At 41.6% G+C, this 24,607-nt stretch overlaps 1 pseudogene; it reads left to right on the top strand.

Moving 5' to 3' along the window:
* The window catches only part of LOC119016406, a 25,420-nt pseudogene extending 1,155 nt beyond the window's left edge, over positions 1-24,265 (top strand).
* The last annotated feature ends 342 nt before the right edge of the window (positions 24,266-24,607 follow it).

Raw genomic sequence — 24,607 nt, 5'->3', positions numbered from 1 at the left:
CTTGTCACCTCTACTCAGAGGCATTGATAGAAGACTAATAGACATTTTGAGAATATTGGAAAAATAAAATCAAAGTAAAAAAAAAACTTTCTGCTGGTAGATTTATACTCCACAATACCCAGGAAAGCTTTTCAAACCTATTGATGAATACATTTTATACACCTTCTCTTTACTGTTCCTTTTTTGCTACAAAACCAGAATGGTTTTTCCAAGTTAATACTACACACTTGGATGCTCTCGTGGCTCAGCAGGCTGAGGTGAAGTCAGTGGGCTCATGGGGACGAGAGAAGATTCACACTAACAAAATACTGTCTGTCATGTTCCTCTGCTCGTTTAAACTCCGTGTTTGATTTGTGTTTGTGTGTTGCAGGTTCCTCGGTGTGCCCCCAGGAAGAGGCAGTTGCCCACTGACCGGCCCGTTGCCCTTTGACCTCATCTACACCGACTACCATGGCCTGCAACAGATGAAGCAGCACATGGGGCTCTCACTCAAGAAACACAAGTTAGTGGTCCATGTGCATTGTGTTTATGTGTGGAGCTACGTTTTCTCACTCTGTATGCTGCTTTACCTGCTTTTGTGTGTGTGTGTTGTGTTGTGTTTCTGTAGGTGTTTGTGTGTGTCAGCAATTTCCCAGCCAGGCATGTAGGTTTATTGGCTGTGTTTATGGATTAATTATTGCTGGTAATAAGGTGTACATGTCTCTGTCCAGATGTCTCACTGTAACTCATTCAGCTTGTTAAATTCACACACTGTCAGACACATAAACGTACGCCATCTCCGTCGAACCTATTCGTCTCCATCTAGTTAAAGATATCAAAATACACAATAAGTCATGTTGTGATAATGGAACAACATCACAAAACACTATACACACAGAAACTGGCACTGCTCCACTTTTCATACACTACCACTCCGCACAGCACGAGTGATAATATCACATGTAGTGCAGGATTAGAGGCATTAGAGGCACAGATATTGAAAGCTCAGCATGAATGCACATCACCCCACACACACATAAACATCAGTTCTGTTGTTTTATTGCACTCAGAGGCTCTCTGTCAACAGGAGGGTGGTGATTAAACACAGAAAGACGAAGAGACCGGAAGACAGCAGGGAAAAAGCAGAAGACATCTGCCTCATGAGGAGGAAGAAAGATTAGTGAGATGTTAAAAAGAAACAGGCAGAGAGAGAGGGGTTTTTTTTTTTGCGCCGTTACAAAAATGTTTTTAATGGCTTTTGGCACTGCTACAAAGATGGAACAACTTGGAAAGTAGGCCATGACAGCCATGAGACCAAGGCATCAAAACAGTAAAGTAATACACAAAACAAGAATTGCCACAGTGCATTTGGGAGGGGGTGTGGGGGGCAGCTGCACAACCCTGCAGAGCAGAGCGGTACGAGCCAATATTGTCTTCAGAGGTCTTCAGTGTTGTTGCCTCAGAAATACATAAAATTGAGAGTCCAGCTTGAGTCTCATCCTGTCGAGCCCCTAATAAAAGCTTTCAGCCACCTCAAACCCCACCTCCCCCCAGGTCCCACTCTTCATATTTCCTGGTCCGGTAAATTGGTGTCTTTGTCTACAACCCTGTATGTGAAGGCATCCATTGGCATTTTGCTTTTTTGTATTTGTTCCCATTCTAACGAGGCAACAATGACAGATAAAAGAGGAGAGAGCATATGTGAGTAGGTAGTAAAACAGAGAGAGGAATTAGAGATACAACCGTGAAAGTGTGTGGAAAGATGGCAACAAAGGAGACAAGAGAGAACAGAAAAACGAGAGGTACCACAAAAAAAAGAGGAGTGGAAGGTGTCTGGAGTCAACCTGACACCACATATAAAGGGCCGCTCCATGTATTTTTAAAATCCAATTATGAGATAGAGAGAAATGCATTACAGATTGGCTGGGGAGCTATTTTCCCTGCACACAACCTGTTTTGCTGTCTCTCTCTTGCTCATGCACACACAAACACACACACAAAATCCCACATTTCCAAACCCAGACAGGACGCCACTCAGCCAGCAGTCCTCACCTAATTGCTTGCTGAGGTCAGCAGTTCTTTGCTTCGTCATTACCGTGCCGGGCCTTGATTTCTGCTTTCCCTAACAGAATGTGACTTTTAGTGTTTGCAAGAGACAGTGTTTCGTTCGCTCGGGACGAAGGAATTATCTGAATGTTTCAGCGGTACAGATGGAACGAAGAACATCTATCCTCGCTGTCACAAGAGGACACGTCTCAGTTATTTCAAGTATATGAGGAATACTCTGGATATTCACTTTTCTGTGGATTAAAGAGTTGAAGTGCATATTTGTTGAAACAAACTAAAAATATTTTGTAAAACTACATTTCTTTTTCTATTTCCCCTTTACAGTATTTCCCCATCAGGCAACAACTTCATCCATTTATCTTAACCCAGCAATTCCACTCTCCCCCAGAGGTTTAGGGCAGGTCAATGATATACCTACAGTATGCACCTCGCTCTCTCTCTCTCTCTCTCTTTAGCCTCGTCAGGCTAGTCTAGTTGAGCCCTGTGTGCTGAAAGGCATCATTAATCAAGTGCTCTGAGCTTTGGGGCCCTTCAGCTCCCTTTAATTACTTTTGTTTTATGTTCCCACCGACATCCACATTCATTTATTATGCCTGGACAATACCGTGCTGTCCTGTAGGGTGTGTTGCTGCATTGCGTGTGCGTGCATATGTGCTGTTGTTAAAGATGCTGAGAGCCAATAGGAGATGGTCTTAAATCACACCCACTCATCTGATAATAGGACTGGCATATTGATTTCCTCTGCATGCTGAATTTGCTGCTCTGATAGAGTTGGATTGGGAGAGATATCCAGGGAAAAGAAAACAACACCTTAGTAAGACACGAGAAAGAGGCTGTACTTCCTGTTTGACTCTTTAGGGAAACATCACTAACACTTCAGGTTTATTTGAATAAACAAGATAGCATGTTTCATAGAGGTATCAGTAGCTGTTGAGTTTTCATCTTACGTCAACTCTTTAAGAATACTTCATAGTCAAGGTATGATAAGGATTATTCACAACACAGTTATTGATGTATCAGGAATCCTGTCTGCTGCCTCGTGCAACTGACTGTTGCTTTGATCAATTTAAAAATCCTAATATCAAAAAACTATAGCTACTAGCCTTTAGGCACCCTGTCAACATTTCAACAGCTCCCTCAGTATGATTAAGTATCTATATTCCTCAGTGTATTATTGGGCTTCTTTTTCTTGTATCATTCAGGGTTTGTTTTTTTTGTTTTTTTCCAAACTAACGGTGGCCTTGCTTTCAGTTGAAATGAAAACATTTAAGAAACAACCATGGCTCGAGTTCCATGGCATAACAACAAACTGCTCAAGTAATCTTACCTTACAAAGTCTAAGGCAGACTATTGGTTATACGTAGCATAGTGAATGGGCCACAGCATCTGCTAAAGTCATGGGGGTTAAATGATAGATTTAATAGGGAGTATTGTACAGATCTCCACACTTTGACTGAAATGAGTCATTATGGTATACAGAAGGTACACCGCATAGCCTGAACATGATAGTTTGACATCCCTTTGAGCTACAGTATAGCTGTCTGATAGAGGACATGGCCTTTATTTTAAACAAACTGTAATACACGAGCTGTTAAACACTGAGTTTGCTTCCTGTCCTGAAAGGCAACAGCTGTATTTGAGCTAATAGTCCAGACAAACGTCAATAAACATTTGATGCTGCAGTAAATGATGAACTACTGTATGGTGATTATTTCTTGTAGTGCCAGGACGTCCTTCAGCAAAAAACAAAATCCGAACTACCAAATGTTTAATATCTCACTACAAATATATGTATAAATGTGAAGATTTCTTAAATTCAGAGCCTTAAATAATTAAATGAAACACTGTATGTATTACTATTGTTTGTTATCTATTAACACTAGAGTGTTCTTTTGTTTGTTTTTTTTTCATTTTTGCAGTAGAAAACATATTAGATTTGGGATGCAAAAGCTCAGACAAAACACACAATAAATCACACAAACACCATATAAGACAGTTAAACAGTATCAAGCAGGAAAACATAGGTAAACCAGAGAAATGCCCACAAAAGGATATGTCCGACAATCTCCTTTGCATTGCACTTCAAAGCTTACAGAGTTTCTATTAGTAGACAAAGTGCCTTCACATAAAATACACTGTGAAGACGGCTTAAATGGATGATGAGCAAGATTAAGAAGATGAAATCGAAAGTGTCAAAACTCCCATAAGCTTGAATAAGAAAACCGATACAGTTTGTTTGCTCACAATCATTTGTTTACTATCAGCAAACTTTGTTTAATTAACTACATAGTAATGACTTAATATGCAATACTGTTTCATGGATCAAATCAAAAATTCTTTTGTCACACACATCATTATAAACAGTACAGTGAGTGGTGAAGTGATATATTACCAGGGTCTGGATTGAGCTAATTAAATTATTCTTAAATATATTGACATGTGCAGATAGAAGGAACAGTGGCAGTACAGTCATTGCTCTGCTTCCTGATATAGCTAATATCAGCTCCTTCATTGTGCTGGAGCTAAGATGGCGCCGGTGTGTGTACCTGGCCGCCTGCTGCTCCTACGGTATCTTGTTTTTTTAGTGTTCTCAACCCTTGTCATTACACAGATCAAGTCTCTGCTGGTGTACGATCGCCAATTCCTTTTAGATCTTAGACATAATGCCAGGACATTGGGTGCGTTTGAGCATGGTGGACAGAAAACTGTGCCCCCGCTTCTGGCGGGGATCCCGACTCACCTGTGTCGGGCCTTGGCTCTACCTCCTCGGCGGAAGCGTCTCCGCCGCCGCGGCAAACGCGGTGGTCGGCTGGTGAAGCTTAAAGCCTGGCTGGCAGGATCTTCGACCATCTCCCGGACAGAACTGGGATTAATCCATCCTTTCGTTGTGCCCCGGCGTTTTCTGGACCCCATCGGTGCCTGCCTTGTACCTGTCACCGGATCGTTTGCGGGACTCCAGCCTCGCCGCTCCTGCCCTCCTCGGCTTTCCCAGCGCGGGGTGAACCTCCGGCTCCTGAAGACGCTGCCACGGTCTCGCAGATCCACCGAACCGCAGCCCCCGGCGCCCGCCAGGATCGGCCTGGTGAACGCCAGATCTCTGGCGAACAAAACCTTTATTTTGAGGGATTTCTTCAACTCTCGCGGCCTGGATTTTCTCTGCGTGACAGAGACTTGGATCGGTCCCGGTGAGTGCAGTCCTCTGGTCGAACTTTTACCGTCCGGCTGTTCTTATTTTAACTCCCCGCGGACGTCAGGCCGTGGAGGAGGAACGGCGACTGTTTATAAAAATGATTTTAAATGTAGGCAGCGTGCCGTCTCATCCTCCTCTTCCAGTTTTGAGGCACATTCATTTGAGGTGGGCCGCTCTGATCCAGTGCTGTGTGCTGTCATCTACCGACCCCCCAAATACAACAAGGACTTTTTAAATGACTTCTCTGATCTGCTGGCTGAAATTATGCCCAAGTATGATCGTGTCCTCCTTGTTGGGGATTTTAACATTCATGTGTGTTGTCCTGACAAGCCGATGGTGAAGGACTTTTTAAGCCTCATTGACTCTTTTAATTTGGTGCAGTGTGTGTCTGGTCCCACACATGAACATGGACACACATTAGACCTTGTCCTCTCCCATGGTTTGTCTGTGTCCAACTTGGAAAATTGTGACAATGTGTTTTCTGATCATTTGCCTGTGGTGTTTGAAACTGCCTTTTCCTGCTCTGCAGTCAAATCTGCCGCTCCTGTTCGGAGCCGTCGGATTTTTAACCCTGCCACTGCTGGTCAGTTCTCCTCTGCTTTTAACGGACTGTGTGTTTCCTCTGGCTTACCATCTGCAAACACGGCGGAGCTAAATTCCTGGTTTCACTCCTCCTGCCGAACCATACTGGACTCTGTGGCTCCACTAAAAACGGTGCAGCTCAAAGTTAAACCTGAGCCATGGCTTAATGAGAAAACTCGCGCAGCTAGACAGGAGTGCCGAAAAGCTGAACGCAGGTGGAATAAGGACAAGCTGCAGGTCTCGTACCAAATCTTAAGAAACTGTTGGCGCTGCTACCAGAGCACTCTTAAGGAGGCCAAAAGACAATACCTGTCCAACCTTGTTGAATCTAATCACCACAACCTGCGTGTGCTATTTAAAACCATCGAGGCTGTTCTTAATCCCCCCCAGGTGTGCATAGAGGCATCCCCTAAAATGTGCAATAGTTTCCTGCAGTTTTTTATTGACAAGGTTTCTACTGCAAGGGCTCTCATCCCTACTCCTGCATCTGACCCCTCTGACCTTGTCCCTTGCTTGGCTGTATTTGATTTGTTTGAGCCTGTGTCTCTGAAGGCCTTAGAACATGTGGTTGACCGGATTAAACCATCAGGTTCTCCCCGTGACTCTATCCCGCCCCACTTTTTTAAAGATGTTTTCCCCAGTATAGGGCAGACGGTTCTGGCCATTATCAACAGCAGTCTGTCTTCTGGTGTTGTCCCCCAAAGTTTTAAACATGCTGTGGTGCAACCCCTTCTCAAGAAACACAGTCTTGACCCTGGTGTGCTAGCCAATTTTAGACCCATTTCCAAACTGCCTTTCATTTCAAAAATCCTGGAAAAAGTTATGTATACTCAATTGAAATCGTTTCTGGATGAGCACGAGGTCCTGGAGGTATTCCAGTCCGGATTTAAAACACTACATAGCACAGAGTCAGCTCTATTAAGAGTTTTTAATGATATCCTTTTGGCAAATGACTCTGGAAACTATGTAACCCTTCTACTCCTTGACTTAAGTTCAGCTTTTGATACCGTGGACCACAGCATTTTACTGCATCGGTTGCAGCTAGTAGGCATCTCTGGTACCGCCTTGGACTGCTTCAGGTCCTACCTGGCAAACAGGACTATGAGCGTAAGCCTTGGTGGTTCTGAGTCCCGCTCTGCTCCGCTGTCATATGGGGTTCCACAGGGTTCAATTTTAGGGCCCCTGCTTTTCTCACTGTACTTGCTGCCCCTGGGTTCCATCCTGAGAAAACATGGTATCTCTTTTCATTGTTACGCTGATGATACCCAGATTTATATGCCACTGAAGAAGAAGGACGGGTTTTCCTTGAAACCACTTCTGTTATGTCTTGAAGACATTAAAGCCTGGATGTCTTTGAACTTTTTAAAATTTAATGAAAATAAAACAGAAGTGATGGTGTTCAGTCCCAGTGGCTCTTGTGAACCACTTCCTGTTGACTTGGGCCCCTTGCTGCCTTACAGGAAGCAAACAGTTACAAACCTGGGTTTTAAGATGGACAGTGATTTTAAACTTGACCGGCAAATCGGTGCAATAGTTAAGTCCAGCTTCTTTCACCTTAGGCAGCTGGCAAAGGTGAAGCCCTTCCTTGCACAAAAGCACTTTGAAACAGTAATCCACGCCTTCATTACATCGCGGCTGGATTACTGTAACGCACTTTATCTTGGAGTCAGCCAGTCCTCCCTGGCGCGTCTCCAGTTAGTTCAAAATGCTGCTGCTCGCCTCCTGACTGGAACGCGTAAGAGGGAGCACATTACTCCCATTTTAGCCTCTCTCCACTGGCTGCCTGTGCACTTTAGAGTCCATTTTAAGATTCTTTTATTTGTTTTTAAATCCTTAAATGGTCTCGCCCCGCCTTACCTCTCTGAGCTGCTCCGCCCATACACTCCTGCCCGGTGCCTCAGGTCAGCTGATCAGCTGCTCCTGGAGTTACCAAGGGCCAAACGGAAGCTCAGAGGGGATAGAGCCTTCTCTGTTGCTGGTCCTAAATTGTGGAATGACCTCCCGTTATGTATTAGACAAGCCCCTTCACTGTCCGTTTTTAAAAAACGTCTTAAGACCCATTTTTATTCCTTGGCTTTTAATCCAGCATGAGACTCTGTTTCTGTTTTTGTTTTAATATTATTTTAACATTGTTTTATCGTTTATTATTGTTTTTATATTGTTCTTTGTTTTATATGTCTTATTTTATGTACAGCACTTTGTGTCAGCTGCAGCTGTTTTTAAAGGGCTTTATAAATAAAATTGAGTTGAGTTGAGTTGAGATGAAGAAAATGGTGAAATCAAGCTTTACAGTCACTTACTCATTCATTAGTTGCGTGGCTACCAATATAAAATCACACTCATACCAGTCAACAGTCACAGTGTGGCTGCAACTCCCCCCGCCACCCCAACCTCCTCCCTCTGTGCTATGTTTCTTAGTGTTGTTAATTAAAGTAAGATTTAATCTTCATTTGTGTTTATTAAAGGGGGATTAGCTCTCGGAGCAGAATCCTCTTTGCTGTTTGTATCCTTTAAGTGCTCCCTCAAAAAGCAGCGTCTTTTCCACTAAACAGTCAGTTTTTCATGTAAACATTTCTGATTGAAGGAGTAGTAATGTTATCAACACGTAAAACAGTCATTAATGAAATCTCAGGTTGAACGAACTGGTTACACCAGCATGTGTTGAAGTTTCAGAGACCTTTAAGAAAACACACTAATTATGAAGATGTCTGGTGTCAAATCACAAACCAAATATTTTGAAGGTCTGTTGAAGCAATTGAACATTGATAATCATCATTCTGTGTACACGTTTTATTAGTAAAAAATGTAGCTGATGGGTGGTTGTTATGGGTGGTTGTCTCTAAACTGCTTATGAGCCATGTAAAGGATCATGAAAAAAAGCTTAAAATGTATGTTTAAAGTGCCTGTTCAATGAAATCCAGCTTCTTCTTTCTCCTGATCACTGAAGCTGATACTGTGGGTGACAACGTACCACCCTGCCACATTCCCCTCACCCCGGAGGACTGTTGAGCCTTGCTGAGAAGCCGTTTAACCCAGATTAGCCCCATACTCTGATCTCCCGATAGATATTCAGCTCAGCTACTACTCCGCTTACCCCCTCTTCTTCCACCACTGTTTTTTTCCCCTTCCCTTCGGGACCTCTTATCTGCGGGCAGAAACATTTTCACAGTCCCAGAGCTGGCAATATGTGATAGCGTCGGTCGGAGAGGGGGATGAAGGGAAGCAGGGCAGGGACAGGTGAAACTAACATTTGTTATTAATAATTCATTGTCAGCTTTCTGTGACCCTTACAAATAGACACACAACATTTTCCGCAGTGTCTCGTCCTTCATGCCTGAAAATAAGGCTGCACAGATAAGTGCATGATTTTGAGTCTCTCTTGCAGATACGCTTGTTCTTTAAAGCTCCTCTCTGAGATATGTCATAGCATGCAGTGACTGAAATATCTTAGAAGTGTCAAAAAAGATTAGGGTATTTTTGCTTTTCGCAATAAAGCCCCAGAAGATATATAAACAATCACTCAAGGTCTCTGCCTCTAAGTGTGGACGATCCTTGAGCGCAAGGTAAATGCTACTCTAGGAAATCGAATTTTGAACATTGAAGTTTAGAGAGCCAGCAAATTTGATCTTGTTTGTAAGTGGGTGATGGATACACATAATGATTGCGATACAGAAAAAAAGCACTGAAACACCTCGAGAAAACACGACACCTCATTCCAGGGTGGCTATAACACAGAAATGTAATAATACATTTTTTATAGCTGTCAGCTTAGAAGAATCAAAGCGCAACTCCCTGTTTGCACCAATGTCCGACAAGTCTACAGTGAGAAATCCATCATCAAAACACACTGGGGAAACCAATTTCTCCACTGTGAGCAGCTTCAAATGAGGACAAAACAAACGTGTAGTGTACACTCAAAGCTAAAGGCATCTGTGGGCAAATTATCACAGCAATGCTACTACATCTATGCCACTTTTCTGTAAAGTTTGAGTTGTAAAAATGTAATCTGTGGAGAAGCTGAAAGCATAGCTGTCCTAAAAAGTTTAAAACACTGCAGTAGCGATTACCATTTTACAGTCAAGGGACCTCATTACAGAAAGATGTCCTTACTGCTTCTCTTATCTAAAGTTTTAAAGAAAAATCCTATCTTCCTTTTATAAAAGCCATTCTTAAAGTCCTAACTAGAACTGTAGAACCCAATCCCCTCTCATCCTGTCATGCCTGTGTCTGTGTTTATGATGCACACAGTCCGTATCCTTGACATTGGCTGTCTTGCTTCACTTGTAACTTGCTAGCTAGCTTGCTTTACTAGATGAGAAAAAAGCACTCTTCAATTTTAACTCGGATGAGTCCAAAACATTAATCGTGTCATTCAAGGTGAAAATGGATATGCCCATTGATCCTTGATTGGTCCTGGAAATGTAAAGCTAACGGGCTAATTACAGTACGAGCATGTCCAACAATCACGGTTCCCTATCTTCTTCATTGTCATTGCCATATAGACTTTACTGCAATGGACACTCTTATTTCTGGATTTTTGTTTAAATTTATGACAGGGTCTATTCCGTCCCAACTTTGTATTTCATAATTTGGGAAATCCAAAATTAAGATACACTTGAGTAAGAAGATATGATTTAAGATGTTGAGATGACTTTCTGTAAACAAAGCGCCTGGTTGAAACAAAGTTCCAGACCTCTGTTAAGTTTGTTTCAACTGCTGGAGAATTATCTAACGATGTCACCACAATCCAAACACAATGCTAATGTAGGACAACTAATAACAATCACAACATAATAAAACCATGTTTATCAAACTGGTTAGTCATCAACTTAATTTACATATGTATTGTAAGCAACCACTTTATAGCAGCTTGTGAAGAATATTTCATGAAAATGTTGGAAGACACTAAGTGAATTGAAAGAACATACATGTTTGAGGTAAAGTGGCTCAAGTGAAAAGTCTATGCATTAAACATCACTTAAAATATGTTATAAACATATAAGAATGTTAACATAGGAAAATGTGTACATATCTGCTAAAAGGCGGAGTTAGTGGACTATCTTAGTCTTCGTCTTACACACACACACACACACACACACACACACATACACACGCACACACACAGTTATCATTCAGGAAAGAGTCTCAGAGCAGAAGAAGTGGGCTCTGCCACCTAGAGCTCTTGTTAATCCCCCTGAGCTCACAGACTGGCCAGATCTCTGTCTCTCCCCTCTGCATGTGTATGTGTGTGTCTGCATGAATGTGTTATGTGTGCTTATGCACCCTCTCAGTGCCCTATGACAACCTCAGCCTAGAAAGTGATTTATTTTATTTTTTTTTGTATTCCTGTCAAACCTCCCACTCTGTACGTGGCAACTTCCAGGCAAAACTGCTGGACGCAGTTCTTATTTTTGGCTTCTACTCCATTGTTAACCCTTGTTTTATTTCACTTTTGACAATCCTGCACAATATTGTTGTCATTTTGTGCCACATGTATTAATGGTGTTCTGTTATTAAATCTCTTGTCAAAGAAAAAACTATGAATAATTTATACCACACAGATTTACCAGCATTAAAGTGCAGGACAGATTCATGCTGCATTTATTAATAATTGTAATAATATTGCGGTACAAAGCCTTTATACTCTTTATACACATGTAGAAATCATTCACAAGCATGTATGAAACTGCTTATATATACATTCAAAGGTTATGATGATAGGTCATTATAAATGACATTACATTTATGTGACATCCTCAGTGTTGTCAGGTAAGTTGTAGTTGGTGACATATACAATAATAACTTGAAATATCCTAATATGTTGTACATTATGTAAGTACATTATGACTTATACATTTTTATACAGCTTATAAAACAAAGTCTTGATATTGTGTGTCATATAAGCCAGAACATTTTGTTGTAAAGTAGTTGTTGTGTGTCTTCACAGATGTCACATCCGTGTGATTGACACATTTGGGACGGAGCCAGCTTACAATCATGAGGAATATGCAACACTGCACGGCTACCGGACCAACTGGGGCTACTGGAACCTCAATGCACGGCAGTACATGACCATGTTCCGTAAGAACCAAAACCACTTCCCTAATCTTTAAAAATATCCTTTGTATTTTATTCTTTTTTAAAAAAAATAATCTTGTTTAATACAATGCTTATATTGTCAGTACATTACATTATTATTATTATTATTATTATTATTATTATTATTATTATTATTATTATTATTATTATTATTATTATTATTATTATTATTATTATTTTACTTTGATATCCTCATATCTCCTCACTTTAAACAAAAAGTTAAAACTGTCACACACACAGACAGATCTGTCATCATATGTGACAGTCATTCTAAAAATGGTAAAATGACTCCAATTCAATGTTTTCACTTCCTTTGACAGGTGCAGCTGCTTGTTCACATTAATTTGGAGAAATGTGTCTAATGCAGCTATTTTCAGCTCCCCAGCAGCTTCCAGCATCCCTTCAAGCTCTTATCTGTTCTTTTTTCTTTAGTTCTTTAGTTCTAATGCTACACAATACGTGTGATCTGCTGTTTTCCGAGCCCTCAATGTTTTCTGCCTCCTGACTGAAACATTGACTACTTAACTTCTCCTCCTCTCTCATATTCAGTTCACAACGATATCAGTGGCCTTTCAGCTATAGTTCACACTCAACAGCAGGATCATCATAACGTCAGTATGGGGCCAACTGGTGATGCCCACGCTTCCCAACTGTCCGAAGCTATAATACAGCAGCAATAATTTATTAATTTTATTAAATATATGATAATGTGTACTGCAAAAAAACTCATGGGAAACTGACCCATGAGGATGCAGTACTTACAGTAGTATTGGGGAAAATGTGAATATAGTGAGTTGGTTAAACTGCTTAAGTTAAAGGCACACCAGTACTGCCAAAACCATCTCACATAGCCAACAGCAGCTGGCTTTATGACAGTCACTATTTATAATACTGAGTGGGCCAATAATCAGTCTGACTTAACCACGGACCTGAAGCAAACAAGGATGTATTGCTCTTTCTCTCTCTCTCTCTGTCTCTTACTCACAACACAACTTTCGTTCCACTTTCACGACCATCCTGCCTTTCCTTTCCTCTAACACACACGCTTCAGCTCACACGCCAGACAACTCATTCATGGGCTTCGTTTCGGAGGAGCTGAATGAGACGGAAAAGAGGAGCATCCAGCAGAACAAAGTCAACAACATGGCTGTAGTGTATGGGAAAGAGGCCAGCATGTGGAAGGTAGTACACACAGCAAATACACACACACATACGTACGCATTATAATTGTATGCACTTGTATGGATGCACATGTATTTAACACAAACATGGAAAAGTTCCACTATATGTTACTCTGTTAAATTCAAACAGAAGTTGAGTGCGGGTCAAAATCTCTTTTAGTCTATCTTAATGTTGACAGACAGACACACACGCAATACCCCCCAACAATATACTGCAGTGTTAACAGAAAAATCCAATGACAGCATTTTGCACTCCCCGCTGTTTGCACCATTACAGCTCAGCATCATGTGGCTCTATATACACAATTGTACAGCTTTAATTTACTGGCAATCTTCCTCTCAAAAGCTGCCTGCTTGTTCCTCTGCACACTGCAGAGGGGCACAGTTGTGTCTCCATTGTTAAAATGATTATAAAAATGATGTTTGCTGCCTTTATCTCTCCATCCATCTATACAATTCCCTGGATTTTTTACACTTGGTGCTTGTGAAAGAGACGAGCACAGCACGAAGACGAGGGGTTTTAACAGTGCAATACTCTAAACTGCAATAGCCCCGTGAAAAGGCAGAGAATGCCTCCTGTCTCTTCTTTGTTTCCCCCATTGTTGTGTATTTACATTTTAATATCAATTTTATGTTCCTATCTCTCTCTTTTTTTCTGTCTTTTTCTCTTTTGGCATGTCTGGCTGGATGCTCATTAGCTTCAGGTAAGAGGCTGTCACTTTCACCACATATCCCTGTTGTGTCCGTCATCTGTAAAAAAGAACAAAGTTACTCTAAGCTGTCAAGGATACACACAAGCATTTATACAGACAAAGCTGTTGTCAGGGTTGGATCCAGAAAAGTGATTTGTGAGAAGCCACTTGTCAACACTTCACAAGTACACTCAAATGCATCGCAGGATTCACAGGGACAACCATCAGTTTTACCTATAACAGTGATTATCTTTTTATCCTCTGAGACGGCACAAGGACTGGTCAGACAGCCAGTCATTTTATTTTATTTATTTATTTATTTGTAAGATGAGTATTCAGGGTTTTGGCGTAAGTGGCTAATTAAGCTCTAATGATGATGTTTATCTTCACAAGCAATTCCCACCTTATCTACAGCTAATATTTCATTGTTTTGAGCTTAGCCAGCCTCAAATAAGAAGCCTGCTTTTGTCTGCCTCTGTTTGAACCTTGGGGGGCTGTTGTGTCTGGTCTTGTCAACCTGTTGCAGTTGTTTTTGTAAATCATTCAACAACAAAAAGCTGGATAGGTGGACCAACAGTAAGGAGGGTGAAGCTTATGATTTTTTTTTTCTATCATCATACCCTTGGCACATGCCATGCAAATCAAACAATTTTCCTAAGTCCTAACCCAGCATAGCAGAACACGCTTGTTACCAGTCCTAATCTAATGCTGAGATTCTAAGCTTGGACATGCAGAGAGAGGGAGAGAGAGAGAGAGAGAGAGAGCTGCAAGTGCAGGTTATAGAATCTGCTCTCTTCCACGCCTGTAGTTTCTCCTTCTGCTAATTCATGTTGTCTGCTGCACTTAGGGCCTGAGCTAATCTCCTAATTGGCTGGGAAAATCCTCGCAGAGGAAGCTATCGATCGGTACAGCCTCCAATTACGACTGCGGGGGGCCACACCACAGTACAGGGATATGCAGTAAGCTGCTTAACACCAGACGGCCGGTCAATACTCTGGCCTGGGGTCACGCTCCGTTCACATGATTCAGTTTGGGTTGTTAACTGATGCTGTTTGGTTTTTGTTCTCCCAGTCATCATGCTCAAACTTGACTTTGAAAGTGTGCCCTCCGGATCTCCTCAATTGAGTTTAATGCTAATACTCTACAGAAATATAAAAGCAATAAATGAGCACATGCTACAGGGCCACACAGCCGCAACTGCTGCTGGTGAACTCTCCTGTTTCCTTTTTGCCTCTTTACTGTCCCTATCCAACAAATAACAATCTTTAATATATGAGAGATGAATTCTCAACAATAAGTATGTGCAGGTACAGCTTTATCGCCCCTCTCGCACCCACACAAGTCCAAAACATTGTGTAAGGGAGATAGCAGTCTGCTAAAAGAGTTCAAAAGCATTTTATTGCTACATTCAAAAAGTTCTTATTGATGTTGAAAAGCATGTTGATTTCATGAATACACGATTTTCTTTTACTTTTAACACAGAAGCTTTTAAACCCGATTCTGTCGCTCAGGGTCAGTTTAATTCCATGAGCGAGGAGACCTCTCTCTGTGTGAAAGGGTAAGCAGGGTAAAATGTGTATCCAGTGGGTGTCCTGCAAATTGCTATGAGAAAACAGGACAGTGATAGCAGCAGTAGTAGAGAGAATTGTTCAGCAATTAGTCGGAAATCATTTTAATTCAAGTATGTGATAACCATCTACAACCTGAAGACGTGTCAGTTCCTCTCGTCAGCACTGTGTTGATAGGGCTTTTGTTTCTGGTTGAAAGAGATTTGATTGTCATCTCAACTAGGAATTTAGTATTATGTATTATTTGTTCACTTTTCTGACAACAGAAATGGAGAAATGTCAATAATGAAAACTAAATGATAAGTTTGGCAAAAAATCTTTATTAAAGTGGCCTGAAAACACGAGCGTAGAAACATAGACCACCATAAACTGGATTGTACAAACATGGTGACACCAAAAGGTAGTCAGGTTCGCACACAGACAGCAGGTAGCTTACACACAGATCAGACAAACAAACACAACCACACCCTGTACTTTAATCATAGTCTTCTCTATGCTATTGTTTCCTGACACACTCTTTTCGCAGTACTCCCTCCTCTCTTCACCCTTTGCCCTCATTCTCACCAACCCATCTTTTTCCCCTCCTCTCCCAGCAGGGTAAGGAAGGGTTCCTGCAGATTCTCCACAGGTACATGGAGGTCCATGGCACAGTGTATTATGAGACCCAGAGGCCCCCGGAGGTCCCCGCCTTCGTGAAGAACCACGGCCTGCTACCCCAGCATGAGCTGCAGCAACTGCTGCGAAAGGCCAAGGCAAGACAGTGAAGGAAATATCACTGACACACATCCTCCATCTGCTGCAGTCTCATTGCTGCTGTCATTCTTGGCCATGTCTTCAACTAGTTACACATATTACAATAACTGATCTCAGGATATGTGAGCTGACAGAGGAGTAGCTGCCAAGAGTGGGAGGGAGGTTAATGCAGGAGTCAATCGGGGAGAGTAAATCTTTCTAGAAAGCACGAGAAAAGAGGAGAAAATTAATATTACATACATTACAATAACTGTTAATTTCATTATCATAACTACAAAATAACAGCCCCGATTGTTTTTCTAGCTCTTCATTGGCTTTGGTTTCCCCTACGAAGGGCCAGCCCCTCTGGAGGCGATAGCCAATGGCTGCATCTTCCTGCAGCCCAAGTTCAACCCACCTCACAGCTCACTCAATCATGAGTTCTTCAGAGGGAAGCCCACTTCCAGAGAGGTAAGCTCATTCTTGCTCATTACTCCGCATCATCACGATAAGAATATTTTTGTGTCTTTCACTGCCAACCAACCACTGGATCCATTAAAAGAACTTGAACAACATAATCTATGTTGCTGTTAATTATTGCAATATTGGGGAAATAATTGCATTACATTCTTGTGACCCAGTGTGTTCTTTAAAGCCTCGAGATCATTAAAAAGCTGCAAAATAAGCTCTGCTCTAAATGTTTCACAGTATATTCATTGAGTCATTATATCATAGTAAGTAATTTCAACATAACGTAAAAGATAGTGGATGGCATGCATTTAATACAATGAGATGCCCCAGTAAAAAAGACTATATAGACAGTGGGATGCTGTGGCAATGAGTCATAAAACCTGTTCACTTCTTGTCCCCCAATCTTGAGGTCACTGGGGTTTTTTTTAGTGAGTTTTCAGTTAAATGCCTGAAATAAAGTCTACAGTTAACACAAGCTTGAGATATTTTCACATTTTATTCTACCACATGAAATACTTAAATAAATACCCCTCATTTGAATTGAAAATCATTATAGTGTCTGGAAAATGCTGGTTGCTAACAAGTGACTAAATGAGACTACAGGGGTTGCCAGGGGAAAAATGTCACCACATTAAACGTCATCACGTCGAACATGTAGACACACCCACTCAGATTATTTTGATGAGCAAATAATCTGCTATAAAGAGTTTATTTGCTGCATTAACCCAGAATCCAGTTGAACAATCCCACAGTTTTTTCGTTGAGGGAACCAGTGCAACGCTAACTTCCCCGGTTGCTCAAAAAATGACATCACTATGACATCATCCTCTTCCGTGAAAGAAAAGTTATGGATAAGCCAGATAATTCAACTCCCCACAGAAGACCTTAAATGCTGTTTAGGATATGTATTTTAGTCACACAGAGCTCTCACTGTATAGCCATCTTGTGTTTTTTGCAGGTGTCCTCCCAGCACCCATATGCAGAGCAGTACATCGGCAGACCTCACGTCATGACGGTGGACTACAACAACTCCCTGGAGTTTGACTCTGCCATCAGGGAAATCATGAGAACCAAGGTACTAATGAACACTGTGTACTATAACTCCCAGGGATAGAAAACAAGACTTTTGCACTGTGTAACAGTGTTTACAGTTCTCTCTCTCTCTGTCAAGTGGGGACGTCAAATTGAACTAGAAAAGCCTTCACTTCCGATTCAGCAGTCAAATCAGTCACCACACTGAATCATCTGCTGTGAATCATATCTGTTCAACATTACAAAGGAAGAAACAATAATAACAGGAGGAAAAGTTTGTTTGCAGCATCAGAGCTGTGAGAATAAATCACTGTATTCTTTAACTCTGTGAGGTTAGATTTATAAATGTTCTCTCTTTCAGTGTTGTTAGTTCGGTTTAGTTTTTAAACTTTGACACAATGGCACAGTAGCTTTATCCGCAGTGGAGTCTTGCCAGCATGTAGGTAGCAGTCTGATATCCCAGAGTGCTGCTCAACTTTTCCATGCAGGAAATGTGGGCTGATGGAGAATATGAGGAGGATAGGAGCTGCCAAGAGTGGGAGAGAGGTTAATTAAGGAGTCAACCGGAGAGATTAAATCTTTCTGGAAAGCACGACAAAGGGAGAGAAAATGGGAAAAGAATAGAGAGAGATAAACGTACAGATGGAGAAAACAAAAAGAGCAGGAGGAGTCTGTGGCGCAGGATGACTAAACGTCTGTGTGGTTACAAAAGTCTTATGGTCTCATTAAAAGGGAAAACTGAAGTGGCAACATGTGCATTTTGAAATAACCACTACATTAACATTTTATAGCTCAAGCTAAGTATCCTTTGCAAACTTTAAGATTGCAGGTGCGTGAAATCTACACTTTTAATGAGAGATTAAGCAGTGGATCTGCTATTAGATGAAAGACTTTAATTGTCTTTAGAAAGCATTATCTCAGGCAGTGCACCCACACATGGAGAGTGCAGAAGAAACACAAAGCTAACAGCGTGTGTGGCTGTTCAGTGGCTTTTATCAAAGTTGGTGATATTTACAGCTTTGGAAATCATACTCATCAATAAGAAACCGTTTTTCTTTCTATTTCAGCCATTTAACTAATTCCATGTTGTTTTTGATAAAGGGAAAGTGCCACAGTAATGATCTATTAAACTGCATGAAGGGCACTGAGTAATCACATGCAGCAGGGAGAGCGCTGCCTGCATGATCCTTTAAACACTCTAGAATATATTTTCCCTTTAGCAGATTAGGAAGTATTGTGTGCAGAGATGAGAGGAAAGGTGATGTCTGTAGTGATGTGTGTGTGTCTGTGTCTGCTCCTCACGTCTTGTCTGTGTTGTCAGACAAGCGACAGTTCAGCAGTACAGGCTGACTGCTCCGTCTCCGTCTGCACTGTCAGACCACTGAGAGAGAGCTGATGGACCCCTTCACCCTTCACTGGAGGCACAATGCTCCAGCACACACACACTCACACACACACAGGGAGAGAGATGATATTCTTCTCATGCATCGATCTATCTGAACATAAACACATAACTATGATTAGAGAGACACTGGAATTGCAAAGATTGGAAAGATCAGGCCATAGAGCATTACCTGCACGTTACAGCCTTTAACTTCAAGACACACATGCTGTGTGTGTGTGTGTGTGTGTGTGTGTGTGTGTGTGTGTGTGTGTGTGTGTGTGTGTGTGTGTGTGTGTGTGTGTCAGAGACACATGTTCAGTCATGCAGGACAAAGCAATCTCTGGCTGGCTGACAAATCCTCATGTGCCAATAAATCCTTTCTTCATCTCTCTTTCTTCAGCTCTTTCTGTCTCTGTTTTCTTCTCTTTTTTCTTTCTTTCATTCTCTCACTCTGTTCCGTTTTTCTCTTTTTCTCTTTCATCCTAAATTTGTTTCCTCTTTCCTTCATCTGTTCCTTCTTTCTGTTTCAGTATTTTTTAGTTTCTGTCCTTTAATCTCCCTCCTTCCATCCCCCTGATGTGCAGTTTGCAGTTGAACACCTCTGTGTTCACCTTCCCCATCTTGTTTTGGCTCAATATTCCCTGCAGTAGTTGATTAAATTGGTATAAATAGAAGGTGAAGCTTATTTTACAGACCACATTGAAAAAAAAAATGTTTTTTGAGAAATGTTGAATAATTTTAGCTGGTGGCTTTGCTATACCAATAAAACAACTGTTTTATCCTTGAACCTTTGTGAATTAGACCGCAAAAAAATAAAGGTCCTGAGAGATTGTTGAATAATAAGACATAGACATTAGTCATTGAAAGTGCTTGAATGTTTTTATTCGGTACACTAAGAAGAATCTAAGTTGATTTGATGCATTGATCAGTGTTTAAACTATGCAGCGCTGGTTTCTTGACTTTGAATGAGTTAGGCATGGAAAGTCCTTGAAAAGTCCTTGAATTCGATGTTGAAGGCTCTTCTCATTTTCCCCTGTTAACCAGAACACACTCTGAGTCTCCTTGCCTGTTTAACTAAAACTAAATCAGAGAAGTCTCAGAGAGAGGAGGATAAACTCTGTTGCACACGGTAGACTGTAATTGCAGGAAGTGCGTGTGTGTGTGTCTTTGTGTGTCTGTGTGTCCACATGTTTACTTTCGGCTACAGCTTACGAAGTCGATTAACATAAGGCTTTGATCAGATTTGCAGTGTGCGTAACTTTGTAAATTGCATCATCCCTGCATACTTGCTTCTCGGTGGTTTTCACTTGAAATGGGCCAAGTCTGATTTCACACATGGCTGAGCATTAGACTGCTTTGATTTCAGATTGGAAATGCAATTTAGTGAGTCGAGTATCGTTTACAAAGGCAGGTCTTTTGCGTTAAGGGGTATAAAGACAAGGCACATCGATCTCTCTGAAGTCTGGCATTCAGAGGAAAAGTGTTTTCATTTGTAAAGTCAATCACATAGCTTTATTTAGCTTTTTTCAGTTGGCTGCTTTTCAATTGGGATGTCAACAACATATAGCATTTTTTTTTAAATCAGAAAATTCCATTTGTATCAATCTTCGGTGAGTTTTATGTCAGTTTGTTTGCCTTGGTATTAACAAAAACATAAAAGAATATACAGGATATGGTGTTTCCAGCTCATCTCTAATTAGGCTAATCAGAAGTGTGCTTTAGTTATAAAACCTCACATCACTGCTGGGGATGATCTATTGGTATGCAAATAAAGCCTAATGAGTTTCCCAGCAGTGACACTCTGTGATTAGGTCTTTGCGCAAATGTGACAATGGAAACATTCATCTGTTGAAATTAACAAGGAGAAGAGACAATTTATTGCAATTAGCATGAACAATGAAATGTAAAAAAAAAAAGACTTTAATATGTTCGAAATGATAATATCCTGAGGACTGTGTTTGTGTATTTTTCAGGTTGAGCCGTACCTGCCTTACGAGTACACCTGTGAGGGAATGCTGGAGAGAGTCCACTCCTACATCCAGCACCAGGTGAAGTCCATGTGGAGACGAATATTGACAGAGCGTGGGACAAAACACACACACATGCAGAGATTCTCTCTTTCATTTCCTCGTCCTCCCTCTCGCTCACTCATGCATACACTCCAGTGCTCTAACACCCGACTCTGCTCAATATTTCATCGGTGTGTGCGTTCAACACCCAGAACATCGTGTGTCTCTGCTGGTGTGTGCATGTGTGTGTGTGTGTGTGTGTGTGTGTGTGTCACACTTTACTCCATGTATGTAGACTTGTGATTAATCTACATGCTAGCTCTCATTACGAACCACATATCTGCCCTCAGGCTCTGAGGCAGAAGGTCTACTGACACTAATGAGAAGGGATGAGTAAGGAGGGGGAGCATAAGTGTGGGCATGATAGTGATGGAGCGCAGGGATGAGGAGAGGAATTTTTTTAATAATCCTACATTAGATGTCAGACAAACTGCAGAGGGTTTCTTCACAGCAGCAGGTCTGAGCAGAGAAAACTTTACTATAGCCTTTATACTCATCGAAAAGAGAAACAGGAGTAGCTTAAACTATGTTTTTGCAGGATTTTGATATTTACATTTCATCCACTTCTTTGTCAAGTATGTTGTTATATTGTGTGAGGTGCAGTGAGTGAGGGAAAGTAACATTGTCTCAAGCACTGTACTTGAGTACAGTTTTGAGGTACTTGTATTTCCGCTTCCTTCACCTGCTGGGAAGGTACTTCTGCAGCTATATACTTCTGCTCCTCTACAGTTATTACTAATTTTAGACACTTTTTGGTCACATTTTTTTGGTCATACTTTACTCAAGTAAAAATTTAAATCCACAATTTTTACTTGTAACAGAGCGTTTCTAAACCGTTGTACTGCTATTTTTACGGAAGCACAATACCAAGTACTCCGTCCACCACCTTTGAATACAGCACAGGTCATTGTTTAAAGGTGCTGTGCAAGTTTGCTCTAAATTGAAGACTTTAAAGACTTTGTGACCCATTGTGACTCAGCCTAACTTACTATATTCATTTTATATTATTTCCTTAGTTTGAAGCTACAACCTGATCTTTTTGATGAAATTACATTTTTTCAAGGCTGTCTTTAAATATCAGTGAATTGTGATGAGGGACAAAATCCACAGTTCTCATTCTGTGCAAAAAGTATATTTTCAGATAAAGTTCCTTCTTTGTGTTATGATCCTTCTGCCAGAACTCAGCAAGGAAACATTTTCAAAGAGGGACACAGACTGCTGAAGCCTCATACTTGAGAGTGTATTTTTGCACAGAACGGTGACATGCATTCAATTTCCACTGAGTAGAGATCTCATTCCTCTTGTTCTCTTGAACCAGCATGAACAGTATTGTTTTGAGACAGACTTGAAAAAGTGAACCTATCCCTCAGTGCTTTTACCTGAGCTGCATTGCTAATCTGCCCATAAACACAATAAAAGTCAGATTCTTCCATCACAATTAAAATGTTTGCACAAAGTAACAAGACGCCAACATATGTTTCCCCTCCAGGACTTCTGCACACCAGAGCCTCCCTTCATCCCAGCCAACCTCTCCAGACAGGGCTCTGCTGGTGGCAGCAGGGTTACGGGACCTCTGTTTGTGCCCCTGCCCAATTCCACAGCCGTCGGCTGGGCCACCAATGTGACAGCTCCCTCCGCCTGGCCTCCTCTCAGCTCCCTCAGGCTGCTTGTATCTCAAGAGGGCCAGTCCTGTGTGGAGGCGTGCCAGTCTGCTGGTTTCATATGTGAGCCCGCTCACTTCCGCTTCATCAACAACAAGGAAGCCCTGCACGGGTAAGTAGGGCTGGGCGATACGGCAAAAATATAACACATTTTTTCCACGTTGATCGATACGTCCGTAGTGATGTGTGTGCTTGTGTGCATGTGCGTGTGTGTGCATGTATTAACATAGCCCCGCCCTGGTGCACACAGGCAGTGACACAGAGAGCAGACACAACAGACCAGCTGGCTATTCTTACATTTATTTCTCTGGTATGATCAGCTGTTAGAGATTTCCTTATAAATGAAAAATGTCCAAAGATTATGATCTCTACTGACATAATTTTAGCTCAATCCTCAAGGGTTTAAAAAGTAATGACTGAGTCCTTGAGTCCTGCTACATCTATTTTCTATAAGTGATCCAGAAGTGAGTCATATGGGACCTACATGGTAACCCTGTGATGACTTACCCAGGAAAGGATAGATACAACATTACCTCAAATTACCTAGAGAGGTATTCTTCAGAGAAGAAGATGAGTGATGTGTATGAAATGTGGCATGCCAAGAATCAGGATGTTGAAGCTGGTGGTGGTTCAGCATCTAATCAGAACTGTTGTTGTCGATCACGTGCTGATCGATATGTCTGCACGGCCTGGACTGCTTCATTTATATTAGCTGACTTTATAAACAGGTGAAGCTGAACCTCACCAGATATTTATTTAGTTTACTGTACCAGCCGAACTAGAAACTTCAGTTTTAGACACTGCCTTTTTCTGCAGCTCAGAGACTAGAAAGCCTGCTGGTGTTTGAGTCTCTGCTCTGAGCCGCCCCCCTCCTCCTCCTCGCTGCTATCAGCTTTCAGCTTTTACTCTCTGCTCTTGTTTCATCCTCCAAGTATCTTTTGTGTTTACTTCTTTTGCTCCGTCTGTCCTGGTTTACAGTGCTGCTCTCCTTTGTTTCTGCTCTGTCTCATCCTCCCATCCAGCTCAAGTCTTTTCTCTGACACAAGTTATCTGTCTGACATCACACTGACACCTCGTACCTGCCTCGCAGGTTTTCCAACTTCCTTTTCACTTTTTTCACTGAACTTCATCGTTCTCTTTTTAAATTGGCATCTGAAATGTGATCAAAGTCTTTTGTCTGTGTCGACTTTCCGTTTATTTCGAGGTTATGCCAATTCCACCCTCCTGTATTTTTTTTAATATTCATATTTTCTAAGTTTCTGATCCTGTGAGGAACATTTTTCCCCGTGATTAAACCCAGTGAGCTGATATTTCAGGTTATATTCAGACCTCTTCACCTCTGTTTCACCCTTCAGGTTAGAGGTGCAGTGTGAGGTTGTGGACTCAGAGATCAACCACATCCTTCCAGCCTTCTCGGTGGTGCGGCGGAGTGCGGACCTCCAGCGGGAACCCCTTCTCTTCAGCTGTGCCGGACACTCCCCCAAATACAGACGCCTTTGCCCCTGCAGGGACTTCCGCCGCGGCCAGGTGGCGCCTGTGCAGAGACTGTCTACAATGACGAGACAGGAGACTTAGATGCGATTGCCGAGGGGGAAACTGCACCCACAGGTCAGAACAAGTACAGAGCTGTGGTAAATTTAGGCAGCCTCTCCTCCAAAAACAGTAAATGTAGGATGACGAGGAACTATGCATGGATTTGAAGAGCTGGAGGAAGGCCTGAGTGGTCTGGTTGACTGTATTTTTTAAAACAGCTTTCAAAATTGCTGGCGATAAAAGGCAGTAAGACTTAGAGCAGGGCTCCAATGATACCAGGTGTCATCAAGAACAGGGCAAAGGCCTTTGTTAGCAACACACTTTCACATAAACCTCTGACTACAGGATAATAGTTTCTACAAGATGT

The sequence above is a fragment of the Acanthopagrus latus genome, unplaced genomic scaffold (assembly GCF_904848185.1).
Source record: "Acanthopagrus latus isolate v.2019 unplaced genomic scaffold, fAcaLat1.1, whole genome shotgun sequence".
NCBI lineage: Eukaryota > Metazoa > Chordata > Actinopteri > Spariformes > Sparidae > Acanthopagrus > Acanthopagrus latus.
Note: the sequence above shows the minus strand (reverse complement) of the source record. Positions and strands in the feature narration are given on the sequence as shown.